Source organism: Balaenoptera borealis, assembly GCF_965194805.1.
Source record: "Balaenoptera borealis genome assembly, chromosome: 8".
NCBI lineage: Eukaryota > Metazoa > Chordata > Mammalia > Artiodactyla > Balaenopteridae > Balaenoptera > Balaenoptera borealis.
This window is the reverse complement of record NC_138865.1, coordinates 60,253,848-60,271,099: the sequence shown is the minus strand read 5'-3', so window position 1 is coordinate 60,271,099 and position 17,252 is coordinate 60,253,848. Positions and strand designations below refer to the sequence as shown.

At 35.2% G+C, this 17,252-nt stretch overlaps 1 long non-coding RNA gene across 1 annotated transcript in view; it reads right to left on the bottom strand.

Annotated features, from left to right (window-relative positions):
* Positions 1 to 15,983, bottom strand: part of LOC309633184 — a 1,005,718-nt gene extending 989,735 nt beyond the window's left edge. Inside the window, exon 1 of the long non-coding RNA XR_014247367.1 lies at positions 1,090 to 15,983. This is a non-coding gene — a long non-coding RNA (uncharacterized lncRNA). The remainder of the gene's footprint in view (positions 1 to 1,089) is intronic.
* Positions 15,984 to 17,252: the final 1,269 nt, after the last annotated feature.

The following is a 17,252-nucleotide window of genomic DNA, read 5'->3' as shown; positions in this document are numbered from 1 at the left end:
ATTCTGGGATGGGTAAATAATCTCTTAATTTTCTGAAATGACATCTGAAAATATCACTCATACTGAACATTTAGTTTTGATGTAATATTATTAATCCTCTACATTTCTTTTACCTTGATGATTCCTAGTGAGTGAATCTTATTGAGATTTCAAACTGTTCTTTGTAATGATATAGGTTTCTGCACTAAACACTTGACAATATGAATCAAAAAGTCTTTCTACTTGCAACTTTAAAATGCCTATACTCAAGAAATGATTTCCCCCGGATTTCCTTTGTTATTATACGTATTGCATACTTGTCAAATTTGTTCTTTCCAGGTTATATATTATTCAATTTCCAATTAATATAGACTCTGTAGGTTTTTTACAGTAGTCCTTTTTTCATAAATTGCTGATAAAATCCTCATCAACAACAGTCTCATGATGTCAGGATTGTCTCCCCTCTGTGTTTGAGGAAAATGAAACACGTAGAAAGTAGGTAACTGGGTCAAATCTCCCAGTAAATGTCAAAGCTGGGACTTAAACATGAGCCTGTCTTATTCTAACAGTAAATTTGGTACCTATAGTAGTTAAATAATAACATATGGATGAGAAAGCAAACTTAACCCCTGACAAAAATAAAGTGACCAGTCATTTTTCTTCCAAATCAGTAGGACCTACATTTTTGAATATGAGCTTTTTGAGCCCTTTCCTGAAATCACATGTCCAGTCAGTGATGTGCTTATAGGTAAATCAGGGAGTTGGCCACATGCCAGCTATTCCTCATCTATTCCCCCCTTTCTACTTACTTTCATTTTAAACTTAGTAAAGGCTGGTGTGCTGGCTATTTTATTTGTTTGGTTTTAATCTGGAATTAAGCCAAGCAATTTTTAGCACAGATTTTTTTTTTTTTTTTACCATATTAAAATCCAAGAGCATGCATTATGATCTAGTAGATAAAACATCCTTAGAACCAAGACTGAAGAATTTCAAACAGAGGGTAATGACATATGTAACTGTATGTCTACAGCATTGCAAGGAGAACATTTCCAGCAAGAGAGAAGTGAGCAGACAGCAAGACTATAGGAGGCATCGAGGCTAAATTCTAACCTCTTCAAAACCTGAGATTTGTCTAGAATAAGCCAGGCACAGGAAAGATGATTTCTGTCCTCAGATCACTGTTTCAGATTGTAAATTCAATCTGGCCAATTTCTTTCACACCCTCCTTTTACCAATCAGCTTCCCCTGCTATCTGTCCATCCTATGCCTTCTATAAATTTCCTCCCTGTAGAAAGGAAATGAACAAGCATGAGTATAATATGAGCGAAATGTGTAGAATAGTTTTCATTTATGCATCTTATTTTAAGGGACCTATAATGAACATTGGAAGGACACTTGAGAACTTTTTTTTGGCTCTATAAATTTCACTGTTGTATGTGCTTTACAGTTATTCCTACTTTTTTGTAAAAGATACCAAATATAGAGTCTATAATTTAGACATATGGAGTAACATATAAGCCAACAATGTTTTGATAGTTGATTTTACTAAGAGGAGGGGAATATGCAACTAAACAACACTAATTATTGACCTATTCATTGGTCTCAAGAGAATGAATGCATTTTCAACTAAAGAATTCCCATAACAAATCTATGACCTGGAGCATTTGATATTTGATCTCTGTCAGTACCATGAGGAAATGGGGTAAAAAGTTAAAGTGCCTTCAAACTATTCTGCCTGCACTGAGTTGTGTTCTCCCAGAAAAATGGAATTTTCCTCAGTTACAGTAACCTCTCCGTTTTATGGATTTGTCTGTTTTATACTGGGAAGAAGATAAGATAATTGGAGGTAAGGAATTTAGACAATTTAAAGCTATTACATTTTTGGAGTTTTGAAAATAAAGGAACTCAAGATAACCACCTTAGAAGTCTTAACTTCAAAGAAACTTCAGTATTTATACTATGTCAGCCCCAAATTGCATAGCATCAAGTTCTAGGTATTTGCCAACCTTTAGAAATGCAATATGATCCTTTGCTGCCCGGTGAATTGTAAAGACACTTGGAGCTCCACGAATAATGTCAATCAGGCATTTTGATCCCTGATCCCATCAAAATACAATCACCACCATGATGCCCAAATAAATGGTTATTTTGAGGTCCTCATCTCATTGATACCTCAGCAGCAGTTGACACATTTGATCACTGCTTTCTTGAAAGACTGTCTTCATTTGGCTTCCAGGACATCCCTCTCTCTTGGATTCCCTCATTCCCCACTGCCTGCTTGTTAGCATAACTCTGTTGCGGCTTCTCTTCATACTCCTGACCTCCACACACAAGAGTGTCTCTTGGCTCAATTCTGGCACCACTTCTTTTCTGAAATTATTCCCCTGGGGATTTCATCCAGTTCCACAGCTTTAAATGTCATCTACATGCTGAGATTCCTCAGAGTATATCTCTAGGCTCAGTCTCTCCCCTGCACTCTAGCCTCCTGCATCTATCTGACCCCACGGCATCTCTACTTGATGTCTGATAAGCATCTCAATCTAAACATAACCAAAATTGAAATTTTGCTCTTGTTCTGTAATCTTCCCCAGTTCGGTAAAGGATGGCTCTAATTATCAAATGCTCAGCCCAAATTTTTGAAGTCATTTCTTAAGTGCTCTCTCTCACACCACATCCACCATATCCAATCTGTCACGTAAATCATATATGTTCTTACCTTAGAAATATATCCAGAATGAGCTATAGATTTTCATAGTACCCCTGTTACCACTCTAATCAAGTCAGTGTCACTTCTTCCTGGGACTATTTCAGTAGCTCTGTCTTGTTTCCTGGCTTCCACCCTTACCTTCCCACAGTTAATACTCAACATAGCAAACAGTAATCTTTTAAGAAACAAGTCAGATTTTTTGCCAGCCTCTGTACCAAGCCTTTAATGTACTTCCATCTCTAAGCATAACCCAACTCTGTAGCACAGACTACAAAATCCTATGCAATCTGTCATCTTTCCACCTGTCTGACTTCATCTCATACCATTCTCCACTCTCTCTCATTGTGAGCCTCATTTACATCCTTACTATTCTTTAAAAATCTCAAAGTCTGTGCAAGTCCTTACCTCAGAACCTTTGCACTTCTCATTTCCTCTTTCTGAAATGTTCCTCTCCTGAATGTTCATAAGTTTCGATTCCCCAGTTCTTTTTGGTCTCCAACCAAATGGCAGGAGGACTCCTTACATAGCACACCTGGAACATGCTGCCCTTACCCTGGTTTATTTCTCCTCAGATCATCACTTGATACATAATTTTTGCATGTACTCTCTGCTTCCCCACACTAGAATGCAAGATCTTTGAGAACAAGAACTGTGTTTTGTCCACCACCATATGCTTCCAGACTCCTAGTAATCCCCAAGACACACACACACACACACACACACACACACACACACACATATACATCAGTCAGCTCTGGGGCTGCAGTATGTATGACCAGTCCTATGAATCACCTGGATAAAGTGAGGACTCAATAAGTATTTATCAAATGAATGAATGAATGAGGGAATGGGTGACTGAGTAGCTGCATGAACAGGCAGACACATCCTTAGAGACTGCTTCCTAATCCAGGATGCTGAGTGCTCCCCAAGAAAGTCATTTGGGACTTTCCTACTGAGTGCTCCATGACAGAGCCACACCCTCTGATTTTCCTCTAAAGTGTCTTATAGTAGACACAAAATATATTTTTTTTTGACTAAAGCAATTATTAGTTTTCTGAGTGCCTTCTAGGTACCAGGCAATAACTGTGCTAGGATCAGGTGATGAAAAATGGAGGAAGGTACCAACCATGCCCTCCAGGAACTCATTTGTGTAGCATGTTCTTTGGTAGGAAAAAATAATGGCCCACCCCCTCCATCCCCCAAAGAAGTCATATCCTAATTCCTGGAACCTGTGAATGCCTTACATGGCAAAAGCAACTTAACAGATGTGATTAAGGTAAGGGTCTTGAGATGGGAAGATGTCCCTAGATTATCTGGGTGGGTACAATGTATTTATGAGGGTCCTTATAAGGGAGAGGCAGTACTGTCAGAGACAGGTGTGATATGTTACACTGCCGGCTGTGAAAGAGGAGAAAGAGCAGTGAGAAAAGAAATGCAAGAAGCTCCTAGAAGCTGAAAAAGGCAAAGGAATAAATAGCCCCTAGAACCCTATTGACACCTTGATCTTAGCCAAGTAAGACCTGTTTTGGACTTCTGACCTCCAGAATTGTAAGACAATAAATCAGTGTTGTTTTAAGCCACTAAGTTTGTAGTAATTTGTTAAAGCAACAATAGGAAACTGACACAGATTTTAGTAACTGGAAGTGGGATACTGCTGTAACAAATACCTAAAAATGTGGAAGTGGCTTGGAATTGAATAAAGGAAAGATACTGGATGAATTTTGAGAAGCATGATAAAAAAAGCCAAGATTGCTTTGAATAGACTGCTAGGAGAAATACGGATTTTAATGACTCTGCTAGTAAAGACTCAGAAATAAGAAGAACAGTAGAGAAAAGCTATATTGTCTTAGTGAAAAATTAAATCATCATAATCTGACTCTTTCAAGAAAGGACAGTAAAAGCATTGCTAGTAAGGGCTCAGAAGGAAATAAGAAACATTCCAGGAAACTGGCAGAAAGAGAATTCTCATTATGTAGTGGCAGAAAGTTTAGCAGATTGTGTCCTACAGTTATATGGAAAGCAGAACTTGTAAGTGATGAACTTGGACATTTTTTCTGAAGAGATTCCCAAGAAAAGTGTTGAAGATGTTGAAGATGTGGCTTGGTTTCTTCTTGCTTCTTATAGTAAAATGCAAGAGGAAAGAGATAAGGAAGAGGGGAAGAGCTTAATCAAAAGGGAACTGGGACTTGATGAAATAGGAAATTCTTAGCTATCTAGATTGCAAAAGACACTACAATTAGGAGATTCACTGTTGAGAAAGAGTGTTTTGGTGGGAAAACCAAGAGTGTGTCTGGACAACCTTTTCCCTAATGCCTCAGAAGAATCCAAAGGTCAGAGTATTCAGTCACAGTGAGGACTCTTTGAAGAGATCAGGCATGTGACTCATGGATCCCCTCAACCATGCCAGCAGAAGCCAAAAACAGAGATGGAATTCTCTAAGAAAGTCCTGTGGAGGGGCTTTTTATCTAAGGTATTGAATTCCTGTGACATACACAGGAGACTCATAACGTCCTTGATAATTTTATACCAGCAAAACCATTGCCATCTTGGACTGAAAGGGATAGAGAAGTCAAAATGAAAGAGCTGTAGGAACCCCAAAATTCCATAGGGAGGAGACAGGCTGATAAAGCTATTCAGCTGCAAATACATGCTACCCTTGGTGGAAAAGGGAGGATGGCTCCAAGGGTGGAACCTCAACCTCAGAGGGAGGAGTCATAAGCCCAGAGGACAGAGCTGACGACCAAAGAGGATATTCTCAGGCCTTGAAACCTAACGTTCATGTCTCAGCTGCATTTTAAAATTGCTCGAGAATGGTGACCCCTATTTTTCTTTCCCTTCTTTTTCCCCCTTTTTTGAATTGAAATGTCTCTGACTGTTATTCTATACCTGCCCCACCACTGTATTTTGGGAGCAAATAATTTGTTTCTTGAGTTTCATAGGTTTGCACATGGAGAAGAATTGTGCCTTGGGAATGGATTATACCCAAGCCACACCCATATCTGATTTAGATGATTTAACTGAAGAAATGTGGGACTTTTGACGAGATGCTGTGTTGAGTTGAGGCATTTGGGAATGTTGAGATGGAGTGAATGTAATTTACATATGAGATGGACACACACTGCAGGGGGACAGAGAGCAAACTTTGTTATGCAGTGTAATGACCCCCGCCAAAGCTGTCTACCTCCTCATCTTCAAAACCTGTGAATATGTTACTTAACTAATACAATGCCTCTACCTAAGTCTTTCTCTGCTGTAGCTCTGTGCTTTTTTTTTTTATTACCCAAGAAGAAAGTAGATACCTCAACAAGAAAGTTCTGGGCTAAATTATAAGAGAGGGGACAATAGGATTTGGCCAGCTACCCAGAATTTTCACAAATCATGTTTTAAGACAATTCATGTGGGACCAAACTCCCATTCCTTTTGACTTCATGAATAAATATGATGAGTGCTATAAATATGCTTGGACTCCTAACAGCTAAAGTGACACCACTTGAAACCTCCACTCTGGGAAGAAGCCCTAAAAGTCAGATCTTCCTAAGAAGTACTTAGGACATTTTGTGGGGGTGACTTGAACCATATTACATGAACCGGTCAGCATGTGCTCTGTAATCTCCCTACCACACTGGTTAAACGGGAGATCAGCCATCTTTTAAAACTGGGTTTTTTAATTTCAACAAGATAATCTTCATTTGCTTATTTCCTGTGATTGTTATGACTCATTCAGAGTTACCCTTCATCTTGAAGTGTTTGTCATTTGATGGCCATTTGTTTGAAGAGTGGTTGAGCTTCAAATACATTTTCTGTACTGTCAAAATGGATATTATAACAATACTTATAATTATTAGTTTCAATAAAATGCATTTGTAGTCAATAATGCTGCCTCCGTTTCTCCATATTTTAAATACCACCTGAACCACAGCCAAAAAATTTTTTAAATCTCTAAACTATTTTTAGTTTTTTGTCTTGCTTATATAAGAGCTTATAATCTAAGGAGGAATGAAGACAATTACAATACAGTATGACAGTTGCTGAATAAGAAGCATGGTCTAACGTGGAAAGTGGTATTGTTGAATTAATGTAAAATCTGTAAAATATATCCTTGGGAAATATCAAAAGTATAACTTAGGGAGATTTATTTTATTCATTTTCTCATTACTAAGGGAGACATAGTATAATTCAATTATCTCTGCATAAATCTTTCCACTATTAAATCGTGTTTAATCCTGGACCATTTTCCAAGAGAAGTATTTAAGATAATGCTAATAAATTGGTGGTTTGGAGTTTGTCAATAGATTCCTTGCTAACACAGCATCTATTTGTTACTTGTTCCAAGGGGATAGGTTTATTGAACAGAATCAGAATAAAAACTAAAGAGAATGAGAATACCTATTTCCATGATTACTACCAGATACTGAATACCAGAAACTGCATCTCATGGAATTGAGAATATTCTTCTGCTGAGGGTTGTCTAATGACCATGGGTACAGTAGCAAATCCATGCTATTTCGAACCCAGCTAAATCTCTAAATAAATTACTGAAGTTCATTCAAATAGTAATGGTCAGATCTAAGATTCTAACTTAAGCATTACAGACCCCAAAACTTACAGCGTGCAGATTATAGCACAAAAATATTATGCTTAACTCAAAGTACCTTTTCTTGGCCTGAGATGTACCAAAATAAGATCTGTCTGCATACAGTTATATTTATAGCTAACATGTATTGTTATGGTCCAATATCATGCTATCTGTGTTTTGCAAAGCAGAAGAAGGATTTCTCAGAGTAAGTATGGAAATATAATAGTGGTATGAAAGAAGGAGAGAAAAGGAATTAGAATTCGATTTGCACAGGGTTTTAATTCCTTGCACAGCAGAATATAGTTTCTGTTTGGATTTGGTTGACTGGTACATCCATCTCACACTATTTCTATGCAACCACAGTTACCATTGCTTAAATGTTTAGTAGAGCATTCCCATAAATGTTAAACAACACTCTTTCAAATCTTGTCACCTATTATTCTGGATTATTGTGTAGCATGCTTAACCTAAGGCCTGGTCAAGCCAAACCAGAGCCAGTGCTGGGATCATATGACATCCACCTGTATTTATGAGTGCTAGTTAAATTCCAAACATTGCCTCAAGTTGGCATTCCTTCAAGTCATTAACATCATGCCTGTTTGTCCGATGTGGGAGAAAGAATTGTCAAAGCCTGCGTTATTTCATTCTTTACTAATGAGGGATCATGTACCAATAGAGAAATGCTTCATTCTTGATGTTTTTAGATCATTCTCAGAGTAATTTACTACAATTATTTTTACATCAGCCAAATCCACCTATAAATCAAATATAGTTTTAGCTATTAACTCTGCATTTTTTCCCTCTCATGCAAAGGAATATATGTGAGAAGTCAGAAGACCTCCTACTCCTTTATAGCTGATGCATTCCAGCTCCTTATCACTTTCCCTCCCCTCAAAGCATTATCTTTGTGTTTTTTTAATTGAAGATTCTTTGCAAATTTGCTAGTGATGACTCTCTCAAACCATCTGAAAATTTTGTCCCTCACAAAAAACGAACTGAGGTGACTATATTCTTCTGGACCCTCAAAGATCTGATATTTTTTTTAATTCAGAGATTATATGATGATGGATCTTGAAGGGCTGCTAGAGGGCATGAAGAATAATCTATCATTTTGCAAATAAGAAAAATGAAGCATTCTTGGGCAGCTTGTACCACATGATAGACAGTGTGGCCAAGTTGTCTTTCTGAATTATGTTTTAGAGAATGATCTGATCTACACTTGCTGCAAAGAATGAATGGCTTAAGGTTTTTTGAGGCAAAACAAACAAAAATAATGAATTCTACTTAAAATATGAATAATGTAATACAAAAAAGGGAAAAGAAAGACACTTAAGAAGCAAAATGGCACAGTCACTAACCTACAATTAAGGGGTGGTATAAAGTGTAAAGACTCTGGTTTCAGAGTGTTTCCCTTCTGCCAATTACTAGATGTATGAACTTTGAAATAACTAACTTTACTTCTCTGTGCTTCAGTTTTCTCATTTTTAAAATGGGCATAATGAAATCTGCCTCAGAATTGTTTGGAAAGGGCTTGAAATATGACCTAGCACACAGAAATGCTTGATAAATTATGTTATTACCATTACAATAACTAGTTAAGAAAAGGAATCTCTTTATAATGAAGGAAGAAGAAATTAAGGGTGACCTATTAATGGTCATATAATATAGGTACATGTACTGTTGTATGACCAATCCAATAATCATTCCCAACTAACTTCTCTAATGACGACCCCTCCTGCAGAAGTTAAATAACCACCCTTGTAGCTAGGCATGGCCATGGGACAAAATTTTGGCCAATAAGTTGTGAGCAGAAATCTGACAAGTGTTTCTGGAAACCCTTTTGCTGACTTTCAGTTGTTTATATAAACCATTCCTGAACTCAGAACATTTTGAGCTTCTCACATCCTTATTTCCTATGGCAATTGTCAAACTCTTGCAAGAAAACGCATTAAAAGTGCAACTTGAATGTTAGGACTGTTAACACAAAATGCCAGCGGTGAATTAGACAAACTGAACACAGTTGTTTTTCTTTCGTCCTCAGGGTCACAGTAATACAGCTAATAATTCTGGGTTTGTTTTTTTTTTAAAGCAAAACAAGCTTTTGCCTTTATAATACATGCTTTAGAGTAAGAGTCAAGTCTTCAGAATGATGAAAAGGTGCTAAATTCAGATTCTGTTTTTTTCAAATTTAGTTTTTGGAAACCAATCAAGGTACACAGAGAATTATTTAGACATCAATATTTTCTGAAACATTGTTAATTTGCTGTCTCAAATTTCACTTGGAGCTATGTTTAAAAAAAAGGAAAAGGAATATTTATATGTCACTTTTTTTCTTTTAGCTCCCTTAAAGATTTAGTAACAGAAAACTCATGATTTATTTTGGTAGATTTATTATAGAATGAAAAACAAAGCCAATATAAATATGAATAGAGTTTAAAATGTAACTATACCTGACCCACTTTTCCTACTAGGTTTATCCTATCAATCAATGAGAAAACAATAGTTGGCAAAATGATGGCTAGTGATACCATTTAGAGTCACATGTACCACTTATCATAGAGTACATTTTAATTCAGTGGGAGTTCAATGATTTATTTTTTAAAAATCTATCATGACACTACATTCTTCCACATGTTTACTACGTATAGAACTTTGGAACATTAAAATTCTTGTGGATTTTCACATTTTTGTGGAGGTTTGTGTTCCTAAGAAGGAAAGTCTATCCTATTTCACATTATACTTAGGTTCCCTTTGAAGAAGTAACTACAAAACACTTTTTATGTATAACTTCCCTTTAGTCATAGTTATTCTATAGTTATATACTCTTAACATATTCCACCTAAGAGCTTTCTATTGCAGAATAATTCCCTTACCTTAGCATTCATACCTACAGTTTTATCTGCCCATGTTAGCTTTGCAATTTAAGAGCACTCTTCCTTCCCAATGGGAGGAGTAAAACGACGAGAACTATCATAAAGATCTAAGGGATAAACCAGATAATAACATCATCACTGAAGATTTTCTTAATAATCAAAGCCAATAGTAAAGCCAATAATAAAAATTTGCAAAGCCACAAATCATGCTCAACAGCCAAAGTCAAAGGACCAGCGAGATAATCACAAAAAAACCATGTTAGAGAGCAAATCAGGATACAAAGCTAAAAGTGTTAAACCTTGGCAAAGGAAACCAGGGAAAGAGGTTAGGGTTCAAACGGGGAAAAGGAGTAAACTCTCATCTGCTATCCAAAACACTGGGCAGTTCTAAAGACCAGCAAAAGCATGGCTCATGAGTGAGTCAAGCTAGATAAATGAAGCAGGGAAAGGCCACACCCACTATTCTCACCTTGAACATTGGTCTGCCTATTCTCTGAGTATACCTTGAGAATACTATATCCATATCTTTGCTTTTCCTTCCCCATGCTCAAGAATGCCTTTCTTTTTGTTCTCTGTCCATCCAAATCCATTCATCTTTGCAGATCTATCTTCTCCAGGTAGCAGTCAGCTTTACTGCAGTATTTACTGACTGTACCACGTGCTTTGGAACTTAAGAATTTGCTAAAATATGATGTGAGTATATGTGTATATGAGCATATATATGTATAAGTGATTTGATGGTAGAACCATAAATTTTTAGCTCCTCATTGCCTATGTTACATATTTCATAATATTTATTCTCAGTATATGTTCAACTGATATTTCTACAAGTAAATTAGTTGAATTTTTATTTGTAAGCCCTACCAAATAAATAAAATTTCAGTCATTAAAATCAGTAGAAAAATTATTCATACCATCAACATATTGCCATTAATTAAATTTTCTTCAATAGGTGGTAAAAAATATATAAGAAGAGAAACAAAAGGTATCAAAGAAAGAAACAATGGGAAGTTTTATAAATATTAAATTTAAATTCAGAACAGATTCAAAATTCAAAATGGATTAAAGACTTAAATTTAAGACCTGAAACCATAAAACTTCTAGAAGAAAACATAGGGAGTAAGTTCTTTAACATCTGTCTTAGTCACACTTTTTTGCCTGTATCTCACCAGGCAAGGGAAACAAAAGCAAAAATATTGGACTATATCAAACTAAAAAGTTTTTCCACAGCAACGAAAACTATCAGCAAAATCAAATGGCCACCTGCTGATGGGAGAAGATATTTGCAAACTATATAACTGATAAGGGGTTAGTATCCAAAATACACAAAGAATGCATACAACTCAACATCAAAAAAATAACACTATTAAAAAATGGAAGAGGATCTGAAGAGAAATTTTCCCAAAGAAGACATACAGATGGACAACAGGCACATGAAAAGATATTCAACATCACTAATCATCAGGGAAATGCAAATCAAAACCACAATGAGATATCATCTCACATCTGTCAGAATGACTATTATCAAAAAGACAACAAATAACAAGTGTTGGTGAGGTTGTGGAGAAAAGGGCACCCTCCTGTACTATTGTTAGAAATGTAAATTGGTGCAGCCACTATGGAAAATAATATGGAGATTCTTCAAACAATTAAAAATAGAACTACCATATGGTCTAGCAATTCTACTCCTGGGTATTTAATTGAAGAAAACAAAAACACTAATTAGAAAAGATATATGCACCCTATGTTCACTGCAGCATTATTTACAATAGCCAAGATAGGGAAGCAGTCCAAGTGCCCATCAATAGATGAATGGATAAAGAAGATGTCATATATTTATACAATGGAATATTAGCCATAAAAAGAATGAAGTCTTACCACTTATGACAACATGGACAGACCTAGAGGGCATTATGCTAAGTGAGTAAGTGAGAGAAAGACAAATACTGTATGATTTTACTTATACATGGAATCTAAAAAACAAAACAAATGAACAAACGTAACAAACCAGAAACAGAGTTATAGATACAGAGAACAAATAGGTGGTTCCAAAGGGGAAAGGGGGAGGGGGAGGGAAGAAATAGGTCAAGGAGATTAAGAGGTACAAACTTCCAAGCTGCAAAATAAATGAGTCATGGGTGTGAAATGTACAGTGCGGGTAATATAGTCAATAACTATGTCATATCTTTGTATGGTGACATATAGTAACTAGACTTATCATAGTGATCATTTTGAAATGTACAGAAATATAAAATCACATTGTTTTGTAACAGGAACTAACACAGTGTTGTAGGTCAATTATATTTCAAAAACAAATAAACTAACAGATAAAGAGATCAGATTTGTGGTTACCAGGAGTCAGGGGCTGGGGGAGGGGGAATCAGATGAAGGCAGTCAAAAGGTACAAACTTTCAGTTATAAGACAAGTACTAGGGGTGTAATGTACCGTATGACAAATATAATTAAATGTGGTTTATGTTATATATAAAAGCTGTTAAGAGAGTAAATCCTAAGAGTTCTCATCACAAGAAAAAATTTTTTCTATGTTTTTAATTTTGCATCTATATGAGATGATGGATGTTCACTAAAATTACTGTGACAACCATTTCATGATGTTGGTATGTCATTATGCTGCACATGTTAAACTTACACAGTGCTTTATGTCAATTATATCCAAATAAAACTGGAAGAAAGAACTATGAAAACAGAAATAAAAGGTATCAAAGAAAGAAACAATGGGAAGTTATATAATATTGTGATTAGAAAAGCCAAAACTATCAAATAAAATTTTTAATTAATAAATAAGTTAATAAAATGAATGACTAGATCAATAATTTTTAAATATATCATTTTGTTATATGCCAGAGTCATTTCAGAGATGTGCCAGGAGATATCATTCACAATAAGAATATATAAAGTAATTAACAGTAATTTTAATGAGAAATTATTTGACCTACTGAAAAAAACTATGAACCTTTCAGAAAGACAATATAAAAGTTGAAAGAATGGAAAGATATTATAAATGTGTAAATTATTTCCAATTAATTTGCATTTATGGAACTAAATAAGCAGGTGATATAGACTGCTGTAGAAGAAAAAAACAAACAGGATAAGAATTAAATCAAGTAGGGAAGACTGGGCAAAAATATGAGAGAATATATTCAGCAAGGAAGAAATTCCCTACCACATAATAAACCTCTTTGGATCTATAATAATTAAAACAGTGTATTGCTGGTACCAAAAAAAAAAAAAACTTCTGGAAGAAAATAGATGAAATTACACATAAAGATTTAATATTTACAAAAAGAAGCATCTGAAAATAATGGGAAAACAGTTTATTTAATCAGTAACACTGAGATAACATGTTAGGAATTTGAAGACAAAAATATCTTTTAGAGCTACAACTTATAGTATAAACCAAATTAATCCCATGTGCATTAGAGTGTCAGTTTTTAAAATAACCATAAGAGAGCTAGAGAAGAAAACATTTTAAATTTCAAACATATTGGATAAAAATCAGATATTAAAACAATAAAAAATGTATATGTAAAAGCTACAACTCTGAAATTTAGAAAAAAGATAAATAGATTGAGAAAACTAATTGCAGCAAATAGAATAAAAAGAATATAACTACAGAAAGTAGCTCTATTGGGAAGCTCTTATCAATTATTTATTATTGTTTGGTGCTTGTGATCTTTATTTATGATTCATTTGAAATTATTTCAAATGAAATTATTCTATAAAGCAAGACTAATTGAAAATTCCATAGTTCCAGAAAAACTAGATAAGATAACCAGTTATTATTGAAACCTAAGATTTACAATGTTTTCTTTCATGCTCTGAGATTGTCACAAAAGAATATCTTATCTCTAGCCATGAAAAGACTTTTAAAAACGCTAGTCAAAAGCTATCAGCACTAAGAATTATTTTGCTATCAGCACTAAGAATTATTTTTCTATCTGCACTAAGAATGATTGAATCTTTTTAACTTAGTGCCAAACACACTGTAGATACTCAATAAGTACATATTATATTATTTATACCATAAAAATATCCCACTTCCAAGTCATTTTCCAGAAAGCCTTTTGAAGTTGTTTGGTTAGTTTAAAATTTGATTTTGTATAATATGACTTTGTAATTTGTAATAATAATGCTTTTTTATTCCTTAGACTGGCACAATTACCATTTCGATTTGTACATTATTCACGTGTGGCTCTGCTTGGTTAGAATTAAACTCTAAGTTAAGTGGCTCTCACTGAAACTGCACTCAGGGTAGAATGTCTACGTCCAGCTGTTTATGCTTGCTTTCTTTCTTCTCTTAACTTACCAAGTTAACTGCCATTTTAGTCTAAATCAAATTCTCACAAAAGAACTGAAAACCTCCTTTTAACCCCGAGAGTCTAGTAGAGTTTCTTGAACTTGTAAAGAGAAAAATATGCTTATATACAAATAAAAGAAACGATAGGAAGCTGATTTCTGTGTGGTTTTATGAATTAAAATATTATCCTATTTTAAGATTTCTGACAAAACATACGATATACAACTAATCTATTCTGGGTCAACACTCACACCTTTGGAAGAACAGCAAGAGAATGTGGGAAGATGAGAAACAGCTTTTGTGAAAACAAATCTAATCTTTCAAGTGGTCATTCACTCAACAAACACATTTATGATGTGCTCTAACTGAGGTGGGTGCTGTGTTGGAGGTTAAGCTAACAAGGAAAAGGCATAATTTGATTTTGAACAGTTCACAGTCACATAACAATGATAAAGTATGATAAATGCTGTAAGAATGTGACAGAAATCACAATAATAAAAAATACAGGTATTTGTCTTTCTCTCCACCTTCTAAGGATTATCATTTGTAAGCAAGGACTGATTACATGGCTATTGTTTTTCTAAGAAGAGTCATGGCTGGAGCTGCAACACTGGTGAGCCCAAAGAGGCACTGACTAGCTTTGAGGTTAAGATACAAGTATCTGGGAAAAAAATTTAAGAATTGGTGAGAAGACTGGAGGACTGGTGACAATGATGGAAGGGAGACATTAGAAAAGAATAGTCAACTTGCGATGCAATAGAGAATTAGAGAAAAACTAAGAAAGGAAGAAGCTGTCATAAAGGGTAGATCATTAACTGGTAAAGAAAGAGGCAATCTATTTTAGGAAGTACTACTGGGTTCTATGTGGTGCAGCTGTTATGTAGCTAGTCAGACATGAGCGGGTCCTGCCCCATCCTGGATGGGTTATCCCCCACTTGGACACATGATCAGAACACACCCAGAGATCCTCCCTCTTGTGGTCAAGGACCACTACTAGGTTTCCAGCCTATGAGGACCAAGCAAGATAAAACCGCCAGCACAGGCTGATGCAGGCACACCAAGACCTAAAAGGTGACTCAAGTTAACCTGGGGTTCATTATGCCATATTTGTAATAAATTAGCATTGCGGCTTTTGCTCTCCCCACACCCATCCCTATGGGTTTCACTTGGCTGCTTATGTGTTAGCACCTGTGCACTAGGAGAAACATTACATAACCTAAGCTCTCAATCAACTTGTCAGTCAAATGATGCAAGACACAGGGAGGGACCACCACTCTAAAAAAACCCAACCCTACTCCATTGCAGGGCTGCTTCTGGTTTCCAGACAGCCTGCTCTCATCCTTTCTCCAGAGTGTAGTTACACTTCTGCTTAATAAAACTCTTGCTACTTAAAACTACTCTCTGCCTCGCAACTGAATTCTTTCCCTTGAGAGGGCAAGAACCAAGGAAACTGTCATTCCGTCAGTAACACAATTCCTCCTCCGTGATATCAAAAATCCTTCCATAACAATGAAGGTTACTCTTCAATCCTTTTTTAGAAGGATTTTTTAGAAGAGTTTGAGTGCTTCTCCGGGAGCATCTACATTTGAGATTGGACTTAAGGTTAGCTGAGTAGTTCAAGATGGCCTACAACATTTGCTTGGAAGTTATGTTTGAAGTGTTATGGGATAAGAGAAGAAAAAGCTGCCTTATTCTGAAAATAGATGAGTGATGTTTGGAAAAGACTTCATAAATGTAGTCTTTGAACAAAAACTTAAAGATGTCAAAAAAGGAGAACATGTGTGAAGGAAGGCTGATGAATTTCCAGTTTAAATGTAATGGGTGAAATTTGGGAAATCAGACATGACAAGACTAATGATGGCATGCAATAGGCAGTAAATAACATCATCTAAATTTTAGTACCTAAAAAAGCAGGAACCACTGTATTCTGATAAGAATCTCTAGATTTAACTGCCAGATTAAAGGAAATCTATGAAGAGTATGTTAAGGCACATGAAAGTGAAATCACCCAAAACCAGGATATGGACATTCTATAAAACAAAAGGCCAGGCTTCTCTAAAACAAAAGAAAGAGGGAGAATTGTCAAAGAAAAAAAAAAAAGACTTAAGAAAAATAAGAGCCAAATACAATATGTGGACCTTGTTAAAGCTAAATTGACACAAACCAATGGGAAAAAAGTTTTATTTGAGAAAATTAAGGAAATTGCATGTGAGAGAATATGAAAAATTAATGATAATTCTTTTAGATGTAAACAAAGATATATTTTAAAAATTCTTTATCAGAAGTACTTATGAATGAAATGGCATGGTGACTACATTTACAATAGTTAAAAGTGTAGGAGGCTAATTACTTCATGATACATGTAAATCAAGTCATTATGCTGTATATCTTAAAGTTATATAGTGCTGATGACAATTATATCTCAATAAAACTGGGAGAAAAAATGTAGAAGGCAGAGAATAGATTAAAAATTAGATAATGTGATCTAATTTTGAAATTAGGTGATGGGTACATGGATGCTCATTATATACTCTTTGCCTTTTATATAGTTTTCAAATTTTTCATAATAAAAAGTAAAAAAATAAAGTAAATATAGTAGAGGAAAGGTTTCTCTGCTCTTTTTTAGCTCTCTAGAATCACAGTTCCAGAACTTCCTCTTTTTTTTTTAATATTTTCTATTTCTCTGCTAATATTTTGCACCATTTCATTTACTATGAACATATGATCCTTTATATCTTTGAACACCAATGGAATTGCTGCTTTAAAATTCTTGTTTGATAGGTGCCACATCTGGGTTAT